Here is a 15,765-nt window from a genome sequence, read left to right as displayed (position 1 = left end):
AGATCATCCTGGGTTACAATATATTGCAGTGGCTAAGAGCTGACCTTTACAAACAGATAGGCTCAGGCCTATTCACTTCCTATGTAAGGGAGACTTTCTAAACCTCAGTTTTCTCATTGATAGAATGAAAATAAAAATGCCAAACCTAAAGATTTACTATGATGACAAAATATAACTCTTGTAAACTATCTTGCAAAATACACAGTTATAAATGTTAAGATGTAAAATGAAACAAAATTCTCAGATTCTCTAAAAGGGCAATAACATGAAATAAGTCTTCAGTTATTTAGCCTTAAAAACCCCATCTGATCTGCATAGAAAATACCCACTACAGGAAGGTGGCCTAGTGGTTAAGGATCTGGCATTGTCACTGCCATGGCTCTGGTCACTGTTGTGGCATGGTTTGAACTCTGGCCCAGGAACTTCTGCAAGTGCGAGTGGGGCAAAGAAAAGAAAAAGGAGTCCCTGCTGTGGCACAAGGGGATCAGCAGTGTCTTGGGAGCACATAGGACAGGTCTGATCCCTAGCCTGGCATAGTGGGTTGAGGATCTGGCATTGCCACAGCTGCGGCTTAGGTTGCAACTGCAACTCAGATCTGATCTCTAGCCCATGAACACTGTATGGGGTAGCCAAAAAATAAAAGAAAAAAAAGAAAGAAATAAAGTACACACTATAGATGTGCACTTGAGAATAGGCAGCATATGTTCAAAAAAATTATAAGAGGATAGTACATTAATGTAAAGTGACTTAAAGTAACCAGAGCAAGAATTCTAAAGGCATAACAAGGACAGTGCAATTATTGAGAGATATTCAAAGTAAGTATAGAATTAATACCATACACATATTTGTTTTATTTACAGTATAGAGAAAAACAGCTACCTGGTTAATGCATTTCTATCCATAGAGAAACTACATCAAAACAAAAATAGTCTCATATCATTTGCTACATTAAAATAATAGAAAGTGAAGTATAAATTTATTGATATGAATAAGATAAACAACACTTTTGACAAATATTTGAGGAGAACAGCTATTAAACACAAAGATACTTGGACTATTTCAGAAACACTTGTCTCAAAATAAAAACATCAAAGTGCAATTTGCTGAGGCAGAAGCTCTTCAAATTAATGACAGCTGACTTTGCATCATAAAGTAGCATAAATGTTCTTGCATGTAACAATCAAACCAGACTAGTAATAAATTCAAAATTTACATAAAGTGACAATTTAAAAAATTATTATAACAAGAGTTTACTTTAAATATCTACATAAAATTACATTTATTCAATACATATTTTAAAAGATACAAATATACAAATCTAAGGAACTACATGATATTTGGGATTTATTTTTCTTGAAAAAAAATGGCCTGCTCATTATTTTATTTCACTTCAACTTCATTTATCTGTAATAAATTACAACCCAGTATTGGAACCCAAATTCTAAGTCTGATAACAAGGGAAGGATTCCTGTCACTGTATGTATACTTCACTAAATACTATCAGATTTGAATCAAATCAAATTTTCTGTCTTTCTTTGGTGAAGCAGGTCCCTTTGTAATAGGCTTCAAGTTCCCTTCAAGGAGATTAAACCCAAAAGCCTCTGGCCCTGTCTCATTGTAATGCGCCTTCCCTCACCTTGAACAGCCAGTCTGGGAAGGAATGTCACCCATTCCTCACTGGCCTCTATATAACCTATTCCCCATGCAAATAAGGAATCCTGCCAGAAACCAATCAGGCCAGATATGCCCCATACAGAGATAAAAAAAAAAAAAAAAAAAAACACTCAGCTCTCATGCACAGTGTAGGGGGGGCTGGAGCAGGAGAAATTTGGTCTCCACTCAGGTCCGCCTTGGGGAGGTAGAAGAACGATTGTAAAATAAGTCAGGCCTCCTTTAACCTGCGCCCAGGTGAGTTCTCTCTCCCTGAAAATGTACTTTCGCTTTAACAAATTTGTTAAACATCCGCCGTTGCAACACTTTGCTAAGGTGAGACCTAGAAAACACATCTCTATCACCTTCAGTTTATTGTAGAAAAAAAAGTCCAATAGAAAAGTATATGTGCATTGATGGTAACTAAATGGCCATTCCCAGATTTAGAAAGAATACAATAAAATAAATTATCCCATAATAGAGGATTTATATATTATATGAGATGTATATGCTATACAATCTTTTACTATAGAGATCTATAATAAAATACATTAAAAGTGTCATCCCTGACTCTGTCATAAAATGGAAAGATTAGGTAGGCATTTTGCCTCTCTGTGCTTCATTTTCTTTACTTACATTTCCTGCCCCATCCAACCCACAAAATTGTGAGGCTTAAGCAAGATGAAGAATGAGAACATTTTTTAAAAGAAAATATAACGAATATTATTATAATAGAAAATCTAAAATCGCTTAATATTAAATATTAAAATGTCTAAGATAAGTCATTTCCTAATAAGAGCCTAACAGTTGAGGTTATTGAGAATTTAATTTAAACTGTAGCCATCATAGAAAGTGAAAATCACATCTTACTGCCACTCTAAGCATTATTCAAATTATTCTAACCCCATACCCTGCTAAATCTATATATCAAGGAATTAGCACTGAGAAAATTCTAACTTTACTATCTTATGTAACAAAACTAAGTTGCTATTTAAATTCTTGTTTATGAAACAGTCGTTCCTTATATATTTCAGTTTTAATTCTATCTTAAAAGCACCTCTACCTTAAAAATGTACTAAATTTTATCATTTGTTATCTACTGGTACTTGTAAAATAGTAATCCCATACACTGTTTTCAATACTCTTCTCATAAGAACAAAACTGATTGAGCAGAAGGATGGTACAATATACAAAGTAATGCTAACCAACATAAGCACAGTTGGTGGCCCAGGTTTATTTAAAAGAATCAGCATCTGTATTATGTTTTTATTCCAGTAAGTTCCTATTTATGTGCAAACACTACTGTTTCTCAAGCCAAGTCCAAGTTCTGCAATATCCCTGGCTTGCCAAGTCAATGTGGAGCATGACTAACTTTGCATAAACTACAGGCTCTTCTATCCGAAAATAGGACCCCCTTTCTAACTGTTTCAAAATCTTTTGAGCATAGTTATTTCCCTCTTAAAAACATGTCTCAAATAGGAAAACTTCAAGAGTTAGAAAGCTATCAAGTGCCACCTAGCCAGTCATATTGCCTTTTCTTTTCTTCTTGCCCGCTAAGCAATGGTATTAGCCAGAAATTCTGAGTTGTTATGGATTTTTGTTTGAAAATTTGCACCAATTTTTACTATTCTAAAAAATGGATTTGGATTTCAAATATAAACAATAAAATCTAAGTAAAACTTAGAAGTTTGGTATCTATGTTTTTAAAATAAGAAAAGACATTTTCATTTTCGTTTTTAATTAGGAGGGTATTGCTTCCCCAGGCAGTCTAGCTGAGTTGCTATTAGACATATTTTTATCTGTAGTCAAATATTTTCTTTTATGGAAAAGTACATAATACGTGCAAATGTATTCAATCTATTTTATGAGGCTATACTTGAGGCTGCCAAAGGATGAAGCGCATGGAAGACTGCTGGCAGTGCTTCCAGAACTTTCAGGCACCCAACACACTTTAAATGTTTTAAATAGTTATGCAGGAGCTTCTGGGTACTGATGACTGGACAATTATGCAGTCTGGTTTAAGGACTGATAAATCTAGTGAGTAAGCTTTGAAAAAATACCTTGAATTAGCTACAGATCTTCATAACAGGAAGACTGATCTCCACATGAATGAAGATTTAAAATTAAGATGGAATCTATCTACAGCCTAAACCAAAGGGTCCACTGTAAAAACTATGACACGATGAAAGTTATACTAAGAGACAAACCATCTAAGATAATGTTAAATGAATGCCTTATGTGGAAAGATGATGAAAAAGTAGGAGAAAAATGCCTTTACTTGCTTTTAAATTAAGGGAAGTTCAAATATTCATAACATAAAATTTGACCCTTGGGAAGAAAGAAAGACCGCTAACTATGTATTGCAGAGTTACAGCACCATGATTTGAATCTGGGTTCCCACACTCACTAATTGTATGGCTTGATTCAAGATACTGAAATGTTCTACGACTCCATTTTCCTATTCACAAAATATGAACAGTAGAAGGTACTTCATAAGGCTATGATGAGTATCTAATGAGTTAACACATGTAAAACTCTTATAACAGTTCCTGACACATAGGAGGAGTTCCACATAAACTAGTTATTACAAGTACTTACTAATAGTAATTTTTATCATCATGAACAGCATAGAAAGATCAAGAAGAAAAAAGAATGAGAATTCTCTTCACCAGTCCTTCTAAAAGCAGTGTATGTTCAGTATGTGTGTATTCAAGGGGTCCAGAGACAAGATAAGCTTGACAAATGTAGTTAGTATGTAAAAATATATTTAATATTAAATTTGGAGTTCCTGTCATGGCTCAGTGGTTAACAAACCCGACTAAGATCCACGAGGACGTGAGTTCGATCCCTGGCCTCACTCAGTGGGTTAAAGATCCAGCGTTGCTGTGGGCTCTGGTGTAAGTCATAGACATGGCTCGGGTCTGGCGTTGCTGTGGTATAGGCTGTCAGCTATAGCTCCGATTCAACCCCCAGCCTGGTGACCTCCATATGCCATGGGTGTGGCCCTAAAAAGAGAAAAGACAAATATATATATATATATGAAATATTGAATTGAAAATATATTTAATATTAAACATATGTAATATTTGAGCATTACAAATATATTTTCTATTTCACACTAAATGTTCAATATTTGTGAGCATTATAAATATATTTTATATTTAATTACTACAAATATATTTAACAGATGTAGTTTCTGGTGGAGTATGAGTTACACAGGATTTTACACTTGTCAAAACTCATTGGAGTTCCTCCTGTGGCACAACGGGATCAGCAGCGTCTCTGCAGCATTGAGACACAGGTATGATCCCCAACTCAGCACGGTGGGTTAACGATCTGCCATTGCTACCGCAGTTGTATAGGTCACACCTGCAGCTGGGACATGATCTCTGGCTTGGGAACTCCATATGGTGTGGGGTGACCAAAAAAGAAAAAAAAAAAAGTAAGAAAAAAAACCTCATTGAACTTCATATTTAATATCTGTGCATTTCATTCTACATAAATTATACTTCATTTTTTAAAGGCAAAACCAAAATATTTATGTACCAATTATATGATTCCCTGATTATAGACATTATAGTCCAATTGCATCAGATAAGAGCACTTCTACTTACTACCTTTCTGATCTCATTTCTTACCACTGTTCTCCATGCCAGTCACTTGGGTCTCCTGACTGTTCCTCACACACACCTATCATCCTATCACTATCTTGCCCCAGAGCATGTGCCTTTGTTGTTTCCCTGTCCACTGATCCAGTCATAACCCTTACCTTTGGGCCTTACTGCCTGGTCAAATCATGGACAGCTTTCCTATCAACATACATACATGAAATAGCATAAGACTTAATCATTCTATATGTCAGCTCACTTTATTTTTCTCTTGGTATCTATTAATATCCCCCCAACATATTAAAAATTATGTACTTTAAATTTATTATTTTTCCATTTTTCTTAAATTGTAAGCTATATGAGAACAGGATTTCACTTCTCTCAGTATTTTAGAATGTGAGTGAATTTGGAGAGAGGGCCTTTAAAGAGGTAATTAAGTTAAAATCAGGTCATACATGTGGGTCCTAATACAATGCGACTGGTATTCATATAATAGATACATAGAGGAAAGGCCATGTGAAAACAGAGAAAGTGGTTATCTACATGGAGAGGCATCATTTAAACAAACCCTGGCCATAGCAATAATGAAAACTAAGGATGTGAAACTTTCATTTGCTTGAGCAGTGGGTAAATGGTGCTCTAACCTGAAAATAACTTGTTCACTGGCATAAAGCTGCTCTCTTGCTCCATGCTCTCTGATACCTCTGGTCCCCTGTCCCCTGACCTCAATTACTTTAAGACACAAATAGGATTAAGAGTGAAGTTAAGGATTCCCATCACCAGAGCAGACTGAAGTTCATATGTCTCAGAAGTCAAGGGGGGATGGTGAGAATCTGGTTCCTACCAACAGCTCTGTTTGAGGAGGGTTCTTTTGCTAAAAGCACCCAAGTCATCACCTACCCAGTCTCGGGTTACCTGGTTGCTCTTCTAGTCCAATCAGCAACCCCCAGCCACACTACCATAGCCTAAACTGGGTCCTGGTTTCCAAATTCTAGACCATCTACAGTCTGATAGTGGTACGTCTTTTGTCAAAAAGGGATAGTCAGGGTATTAGGTTTTTCCATACTTTCTACCATTCAAAGTTTTTGTTGAATGTTGGAATGACCTCCTCAAAAACTAATTGGAAAAGATATCTGACCAAACTTCTAGTAACTTGCTGCCCCACCCACCTCAGCAAGAAAGTTGGCTTACTGAATTTGCCCTTCTCAAAAGGAAGTTCATCTTCTCTTGTCTACCTAATGCTTAATGATCAGATTGAAATGGGAGGGGAATTTTATAAAATTAATTTTGAAAATGTGGATACCACCCTGTCCATTTGTGAACATGGTGCATTTTTCTTTCCCCTAACAGCAACCTCAAGCCAGCCTGGCTGGTATACCTCTAGCTGTCAGTGCACCTAAAAGGAGCCCTATAGTATTAATACGTGATTCTGACTCCACCAACTGGATTCTTGGGTTGGATTGATATGATCCTGGACCATGAGGATAATAAGCTCTTGGTTGTGTGCGCTGCTAATTGAATTGCACTATAATGGCCCATGTGGACCAATGTAGGGGGTATCTGTAATTTTTGTAAAAATCCCCTTCTCCCACTTATATTTAATTCTTCCATATAAAAAGTCTAGGTGGAAGTAAAAGACAATAGAAAAAAAGAGGTGATATTATATTTTTAGGCTGGACACACAAAATGTCATGACTTTGAATAGAGCTTAACAACCCTGCGATCTGAGGAGAAAACAAATTGTATCTGAAGAGGTGGTAGGAAGGAGTGGGGGATCAATTCATGTTCTCTTTGACAGCTCAAGCATAAAGCCTGGCAATATAACCACATGGCCTGCCTGAGTGAAGCAGCTGGTGCAGCTGGCAGTTTGACCAATTATTTTTTTGTCACCTCATCCAAGTGCTCATCCAAACAGAAAAATATATGGGCCTGGCCAGTTTTGAACTTTTCTGCTGTGCCTGATGCCATCAATGGCAGATGCAGAAAGACCCCTTCTTTGCATCTCCTGAGGTCTGAACACCTATGGGTTATGCTATATATGGTCGTCTAGACTATAAACCTTCAGTGACATGGTGCATGCTTAACCAAATCAATGTAATGGTGATCCAAATCAAGTTTAACCACAAATACTGAACTGGAGTGACTTTGCCTCTACGTTAGTTTTGCATTGAAGGCAGAATAGCCCATGGACAATCTTGCATTGGGGATTGAGGTACTTGATTGTCTGTTGCAATGACAGCCAAGGATCAGAAAATCAGGTTAAATTCTCTTGCACTAGTAATGCTGGATACAGTGACCTTAGACTGCATCTGAACTGTATAAAATAAGACCCGCAGATACACTCTGAGGCTGATTTATAGTGATTGGGTCCAGGAACCCAGGAGACATGAGTTAGGGCATGTTTGCCTAATCCTGCTGCTTGAAGTACTGCTCTAAATAACCTAAAGGAAATATAGTATCAGAAAAATTGGATGGACTTGTTCCCAGCCTCTGTCAGATTAATCAAGGTGGTCCATGGAAAGGCATACTCACACAAAACTTCACCAGAAGCCAAAATGATGGATGACCAAAAGGTAGATATTGTTGGGAGACCCTTCTCTTAGGGTCCCTCACACATCTACACTTATCACTGTGTATGCTGAGATTCAGAGCTCCAAACACTCTTTACCCAGGCCATTTCTCAGGGCTGTGTTTACAGGGAGCAGCTTAAAAAATGAGGTGAGATCTTTCTCTGAGACAAAGAATAGCCTTTTATTGGCTGTTATAAATGGTAGATTCCCCATGGTTATTGTTCTTTTCCTGAAATGCAACCTATCATGCATTCAGGCATCCACTGAGGCAGCCCACACTACCTCCATGGGATCTGGGAGGCAAGGGGATTTGATGCAAACATGTTGAAACTTGAGATACCTGTTGTACCATTACTAAAAATTTCCTTTGCTCTGACACAGGAGTCTCTTTCACCAAGGCTCATGAAATGTTAACAAGCTAACTTATTAGCTTTTAAGTAAAGTAAAATCAAATCCCAGACCATTCATAAACCTAAATCATCACACTTAGAAAAATCAGGAAGTGTATATGCGTGTCTGTGTGGATTTTCATGTGTATAAAAATTTTTCTGAAAGAATACACCAGCTAAACTTGATAATCTCTGAGGAGTAGAATTGATTTATAGTCTTTTGCAGGCTTAAATTTTTAATAAAAGCATGTATTGCTTCCAGAATAAAACTATCACTTTAATTATATAAAGTATGACTTTCATTTATCCTACAGATAAAATTGAGAGTCTATTCAGATGTCAACACCTACACTAGGCACAAAAGACAAAACAAATAAAAAGATACAATCTCTGTTTCTTGTTGAGGATCCAGTAGGGGAGACAGACAAGAGCATCAAGTAGGGATGAGAAAGGAGGTAACTGGAACATGAGGAGTGATTCCAAGATGTGGAACTCTTTTCAACAGAAAATTATAATGTGCAGTTATTAACGTTCAGCAAATGCAGCTACAGACAGAATAACTGGATATAGAGAGACTGAAAGAAGGGTGAAACTTTATAGAGAATGTGTTTAGGTATATGCCATTTTTCAATGCAGGTTGTTTGCATTGGTCTTTTCAGTCATGCTTGGGTATAGGGATATCCATTCTATGGAGATACTATAAAATACATGTTAATGAGACATTACAAGAAATAGATTGTCATTATTAAAATATAATGAACTTCAGTCTTCATTTAAAAATCTTGCAAAAAGAAACATGACCCTCAGAAAAAACTAATAAAATTAAGCTGTAAAAACTGTATTCATCAACCTAAAAACAGATCATCATTCATCTGTTTTAGATATTTAATGCCTATTCAGTATTCATTTTATAACATGGCATACCAGTGGTTTGAGCTTGTTCATTAATAGTTGCCAAGAGAAGAAAACAGAAATCCAAAATGTTCAACTGGATATAAAACCTAGAGATTTAAGACAACAGTAGAGCATTTAGATAGTTCCCAGTAGATATTTACCAGCAAGCCAGCCATCTTCTGCCATAAATCACATGATTAAAAAGAAAATAGGTTGCAGATGCGGCTGGGATCCCGCGTTGCTGTGGCTGTGGTGTAGGCCATCGGCTACAGCTCCAAATTAGACCCCTAGCCTGGGAACCTCCATATGCTGCGGGCACGGTCCTGGAAAAGACAAAAAATAAATAAAATTAAATTTTAAAAAATAAAATAAAACAAAAAGAAAATAAATGTTTCCACTGAGACATTAAACCATCAGAAATTCTTAACCTCAGCTTCTTAGCTGGCCTTAAAGATTCTGAATTCTTCATGACAAAAGATGTAAGGAATGAAGAGTGCCCCTTCTTTGAAATATGCAAGGTAATTTGACTATTTCTTGTCTAGACATTCTTTCCCAAAGAGGGGTGTTTATTTGTAGGAAAAAAAATGAAGAATAATTTAGATTATCTTGTAAAATAACATCAGAGTCACTCTGCTCCAACTGGCAATTAATGGGAGATAAAAAGAAAGCGAACTATAATCAAACAAAAGCCCAGGATTCTAGGGCACAAAAGGAGCCCGGTAGCACAAAGGAGAGGATGAAGAAGAAACTCAGTTACAGAAAATTCCAGAAATAAAACAGACTCAAGCTGCTTTCTTAAATTCTATCTTAAAATTGAACAAATGTAATTAACATTTTATGTGTTGGCTTGAATATTTTAATTTAGTAGAAATTTTACCATATTTGCTGCATGAGAGAAATGCACACCTTTCCTAAAACTAGTTTAAATAGAAATCATTTAAAAAAAACCCTAGTTTAAAAAGTCTTAAGTGAAATATTAAAATTCTCCCACTCAAAAAAAAAAAAACACAAAACAAACAAACAAACAAAGTCTCACCTTATTAAAGCCACTATATATTTCCTTATTTACTAGATTATTTACAAGCTTCAGTTTTTGAGGTTTTTTTCCTTCAACCTTATTGGTGAAGTTATTCTTCATAAATTAAGTGCCTGAAAAGACAGGCAATTAAAGGGAAGATGTAAATAAAGAAGTAAAAATCAGAATATTGAATAATTAGCTCTTGATTATTTAAAAATAAAGTGAAATTATTATATCCTCAAAGAATTAAAATTCATATTCTCATTAGCAAAGCAAGCTAATATGAAATTGCCAAAAACTGTAACTTGTTAATCAATATAAAGCAATCTAATATAACAGAGTATACAATCCAATGACAGAAAACATAGAAATACTAAAGTTAGTAATTTGCCAAAAATACATGAAAAACAGAAAAATATAATGCCTATTTCCAGATGTAAAGTTGAGCCGAGATTACCATTATATGACAAGCACATGAATAGGTAAATAGAAAACGAGGCAACATTTCCCTACCATCTGTGAAAACAATTAATTAGGGTTTGTGCCAATTAAAGAACTATAAATTAAAATTAAATACCATTTTCAACAAAATTATATTTTAGCAAAGTGAAATAAAATGGGTCCTTACAAGTAGAAATGTAATTGGTAAAAACTTTTTTGGAAATAAATGTGGTTTATTAAAAAAAAAGTGATTTGTAACCTACTTTCTTAAAAATAATCCTATACGTTGAACTAGTAATTTCTCTACTGCAAAACTCTTATTAAAACCCCATAGGAAAGGGTTTATGCATAATATTATGACAGATACATAGTTAATTGACAGCACATCATGCAGCTAGTAGAAACTTATCCAATTTTGTAAAAACATGAGCAAAGCTAATATGATAATATAAAATAAACAGATCAAGATACTCATTTGTTTAAGCACTGTGATGTCAACTATATTTTTTTACCTTATTCATAGAAAGTATTAAGAAATACAGACAGGAATATGCAAAATTTTTTTATTCTTCATACTATTTTTATTAACTTCCAAGTTATTCAGAAATAGAAGATATTACTGAATGATGGGAAAATATATGTTTTATTTTAAAGTAAATAAGAAAACCACAGTAATAGTGATAAAAAATAAAATTCTGAGTTATATGATATTCGAACATAGGCATATGTGAGTGCACAGGCACACAGTTATAATAAAACATAACAAGTAGAAGTTCCTGTCGTGGGGCAGCGGAAACGAATCCGACTAGGAACCATGAGGTTACAGGTTTGATCCCTGGCCTCACTCAGTGGGTTAAGGATCTGGCATTGCCATGAGCTATGGTGTAGGTTGCAGACGCGACTCAGATCTGGCATTGCTGTGGCTCTGGCATAGGCCTGGGATTCGACCCCTGGCCTGGGATTCTCCATATGCCACAGGTATGGCCCTAAAAAAAAGCAAAAAATAAAAAAATAAAGTATAGCAAATAGATAGTAACAGACCCCAAGGATTGTCAAAGGTTAATCACAAAACAAAACAAATGAGAAAGAAGAAGAGGGCAAAAGCTCCCATTAAAAATAAAGCTTGACAAGTATTCTGTGTCAGGTTTTCTCTCTTCTAGTCTCCAGAATTACAGAATCTACATGACTTTGGAAAGATAAAGTTCACTCCACATGTCATATTCTATTAAAACTCCACATTTCTTTTTAAGAAGCAGCTAAACTAAACCTGGAGTTTCCCCCAGGATTCAGGAACTATTTTTTTCTTTTTTTTTTTTCTGTTTGCATTAATAGTCTTTCTTCTAAATAAATACCGTCTTAAAACCATCAGGATCAGTATTTAAAAGCGATCACTAAAACTGGGGAAGACCATTCACTTTCTAGTCACTCACTGCTGCAACCTGTATCTCTTCAAATCCAACTACATTTTTACAAAAGAAACCACAGAAATGGATTTTATACTTCACTTATGTAAGGACATATAATATATTGAAGAAATATCTATTCAAACCACAAAATGTTCTTCCCTTCTATTTGATTTGGATTAAAATGATATGCTAATTGAAATGTCTGAGAACTACAGTGATTGCTGCTATAGAAAAACAGTCTCCTGTCAATAGTCTACTGTAATTTGAGAAATCATTATTGAGATAATGACAAAAATGATTAGATTCAAAAATCAAATTACCGTGAGCAAAAAAACCCTCCCTGTTAAAAGCAAGCATCTAGTATTTTTTTTATTGAGACCAAAAACCAAAAAAAAAACCCCAAAATAAAAAACGAACAAAAGAACAGATGTAGTATACAACTAATATAATATATCCTACATACTGTTTTTAAATGTCTAATCTAAAAATGCTGTTTTAAATGACATTAATTATCATTTGAATGCAATAATTAAATACTATTACATCTCTAGGGCACACAAAAAATATATCCATGTATCACTTTGTACCTGTTGTTGCCAATTAAATCAGCTTCTAGAAACAATTTTTCTTTCAATATTATTCTCTGGAAATTAGCAATGGGGGTGGGGGTTGGGGCACAGTGGAGGACAGAAGAGAAGCGATTATCACCCTAGTCAAATTTACCACAATTGTTAGATTTACTTTCTAGAAATGATACTTTAATAGTTTATATCATAGCAGTGAGAAACAATGTTATTAATAGGCAGTTTCACCTATTACAGCTTATTTTTGAGTCAAAGCTCAAATTCTAAAAGCCAACAATTTAGGAGTTTCTTTCATGGCTCAGGGGGTTAAAAACCCAACTAGTATCCATGAGGATGAATGTTCAGTCCCTGGCCTCACTCAGTTGGTTAAGGATCCAGTGCTGCTACGATCTGCAGCTTAGGTCACAGATGTGGCTCAGATCTGGTTTTGTGTGGTTGTGGCACAGGCTGGAAGCTGCAGCTTCAATTCCACCCCCAGCCTGAAAATCCATATGCTTCAGGTGTGGCCCTAAAAAGGTAAATAAATAAATAAATAAGAAAGAATAAAAGCAAACAACTCAAATTTTCTGTAAGGGTTTTAATAGTTTTGTAGCTCAAACAGCACAAGTTTAAACCTTCAAAGTCAGTAACAATTGTTGGTCCAAAGAAAAGCTTCACTGTTTATGTGGCTGAAAGGTTATAATATTTTCTTCTGATTTTGATAAGCAGAATAAATAATTCCAACCACTGACTGACATCTGAACAAATCAGCAGGTGTGCTCTGTTCCAAAATCTCTTATCTATTAATCTCTGGGGAATGAAACAGTGTTCAAACTGAGAAAGACAATGCCGGTCTGATTCCTCTCCTGCAAAAAACCATAATCAGTTTAAAAATTCTCAGATTTTCCATATCCACTCAGCTCCACCCCAGCAAAACAGTCATCAATATTTTACTTTTCTTTTTGCTTCACATTTCTGGCAGACGAGTATAAAGGCAGTGGCCTTAATCAATATAACCTATTAACTGATGGGCTTTTTTTTCTTTATGCCAATTTTAATCCTGGTTATTCACATTCTTCCCATTTTATTAAATTTTATTTCTCTTTATCATATTTAATCGTTATGCTTCATAATATTTCTTATATTCCTTATATTCATTTTCATTTCCTCTCCACATTCTCCTCTTTTTCCTATTATAAAAATCACCTAACCAGGATTTTTCATTTCGATTTTTAATTGCCTTTGCAGGACATATTTGTCAGTTGTTTTTTTCCACATGTCAATTGTTTTTTCCCAGATTTTCTGTATTTTATTTCTCTTCTATGGAGAAAACACCATATCTCTTGGTCATCCCAATATTTCTCCATAATCTCCACTTGCCATTTTATAGAAGCTCCTCTTCTGAATTCATATTCTAAGTTATTTTTATTCCAACCAAAACCAAAATGACAATTGAAGATGCCCAAGAACGACTATACTTGTAATCATTTGCCACTACTAAGACACTAAAAAGGCCAAAAAACAGCAAAAATACTAGAATAATAAACATTTGTATGAAAGAGCCAGAACTATACAAAATGTTGCTTTTTCTAAAAATTTAGTAATACATGGTTAGGGATATTAGACAGACTGATTCAAGTCCCATCTCTGCTATTCTTTAATTAAAGACAGTAGAGAAGTTAATTTGCCCAGCTAAGCACAGCTCTCCCCAGGTTTATAAAATAGCAATAAAAGCTATCCCTACTTAAAAGGTCACAGTAAAGATTATGCATCTAAAATGAGAATCAGAGCAAGTGGCATGTACTAACCAATCAGTACATATTAGCCATCTCTATTATTGTGATGAATATTTTGATCAGCAAAATAATTTTTAATACAACTCAGAAAAGAGAAAAGCATTTAAAATCCATTTGTTTCTTTTTTTTTCTTTTTTTTTCTTTTTTTTTGTTTTTTGCAAATTTAAGTTTCTAAGCGCTCTCAACTCTATGCTAGATGCTGAGGACATCTTACTTCCCAGAGCTTTTAATATAGTATTTCCAGATAAAATCAAAGATCTGCTAAGAGCAAGTCCACCATTAAGAGTACCAATTTTATTATTTTTATTTTGTTCTTTATTCATTCAATTACTTTATATATCTTAAGTTTATTATAGAAAAAAATACTGGCATTCATAACTTTGGTGGTAGAATTTAACAATTTTGAGGCACCAGAAGGCAGGTGAATATAGGAGTTGAATTTTAGGAGAGGTGAAGATGAGGGAGTTCGGAAACCAATGTTAACAAAAGCCATGGAAATTTTCACAAAGAAGCCTATAGAGTCCAATTTGAAAGATAAGCCCACAAGTGAAATTGGGCAAGTGTGATTAAAGAAAAAATCAGAAGAGTGTAAGAGTAAACAGATTTCAATAGAAGGAATATTGAAGAAAAAAAAAAAAAAAAAGGAGGGCCTGTTAATAGCACAAAATCATGCTAAGAGACCAAAGAAGTATAGTCTGTACACAGCCCCAGGAATAACTTTAGTGGCCTAAGAAAGAATTGTTTCAGACGAGGCAAAAAAACAAGCCTCAATGTGTTGAGGTGTGAAGGGAGGATGAGGATTTGAGGCAGAGAATATAGACAATTCTTGGAAACATTTAACCGTGAGTAGAGATGAATTAGTATGTAGCTGAAGGGGGACTTGGAATAAAGGGAGGATTTGTGCAGAGATGCCTTTTTGTTTTCAGGAAGAATGATACTTTGACACATTTAGTGCCTATGGGAAGGAAATCAGGAAAGAGGGAGGAGACTGAAGACACAGAGAAGGAAATCTTCATTTGAGTTAGGACTCTTAGAACATGTGCAGGCAGAAGAGTCAGAGCATGCATGATGGCACTATGGCTCATGGAGTAAGATGCATGGGAGGGGAAGAATGAAAGGATTTATGGAGAGTGGTAAATTAGCAGGAATCTCATAGTTCACAGATGCTGTTTTCTCTTTTAAGAAGGAAGAAAGGAGAGTAGTTTCGGGTTAGAATACAGGACAGTAGAAAATGTTTTATACCAAATTATGGAGAATGGAAGATAGCTCTCTAGAAAAATACATAAAAGTTGTATCTAGAGTAGAGGGCTCAGCTGAAGTACTCGTCCCAAGTTTGCACCCTGTTTGCCTGGTGTATATCATCTCTGGTGCCCACCCAGAAGGCTTAGACATGCCTCCCTCTCTATTCCTTTATGCTTCCATTAAAGGGG

At 35.2% G+C, this 15,765-nt stretch overlaps 1 protein-coding gene across 1 annotated transcript in view; it reads right to left on the bottom strand.

Moving 5' to 3' along the window:
- The window catches only part of GALNT13 (polypeptide N-acetylgalactosaminyltransferase 13), a 584,203-nt gene that overhangs the window by 513,535 nt on the left and 54,903 nt on the right, over positions 1 to 15,765 (bottom strand). The window lies entirely within an intron of this gene.

The sequence above is a fragment of the Phacochoerus africanus genome, chromosome 3 (genome assembly GCF_016906955.1).
Source record: "Phacochoerus africanus isolate WHEZ1 chromosome 3, ROS_Pafr_v1, whole genome shotgun sequence".
In the NCBI taxonomy this organism is placed as follows: Eukaryota; Metazoa; Chordata; class Mammalia; order Artiodactyla; family Suidae; genus Phacochoerus; species Phacochoerus africanus.
Note: the sequence above shows the minus strand (reverse complement) of the source record. Positions and strands in the feature narration are given on the sequence as shown.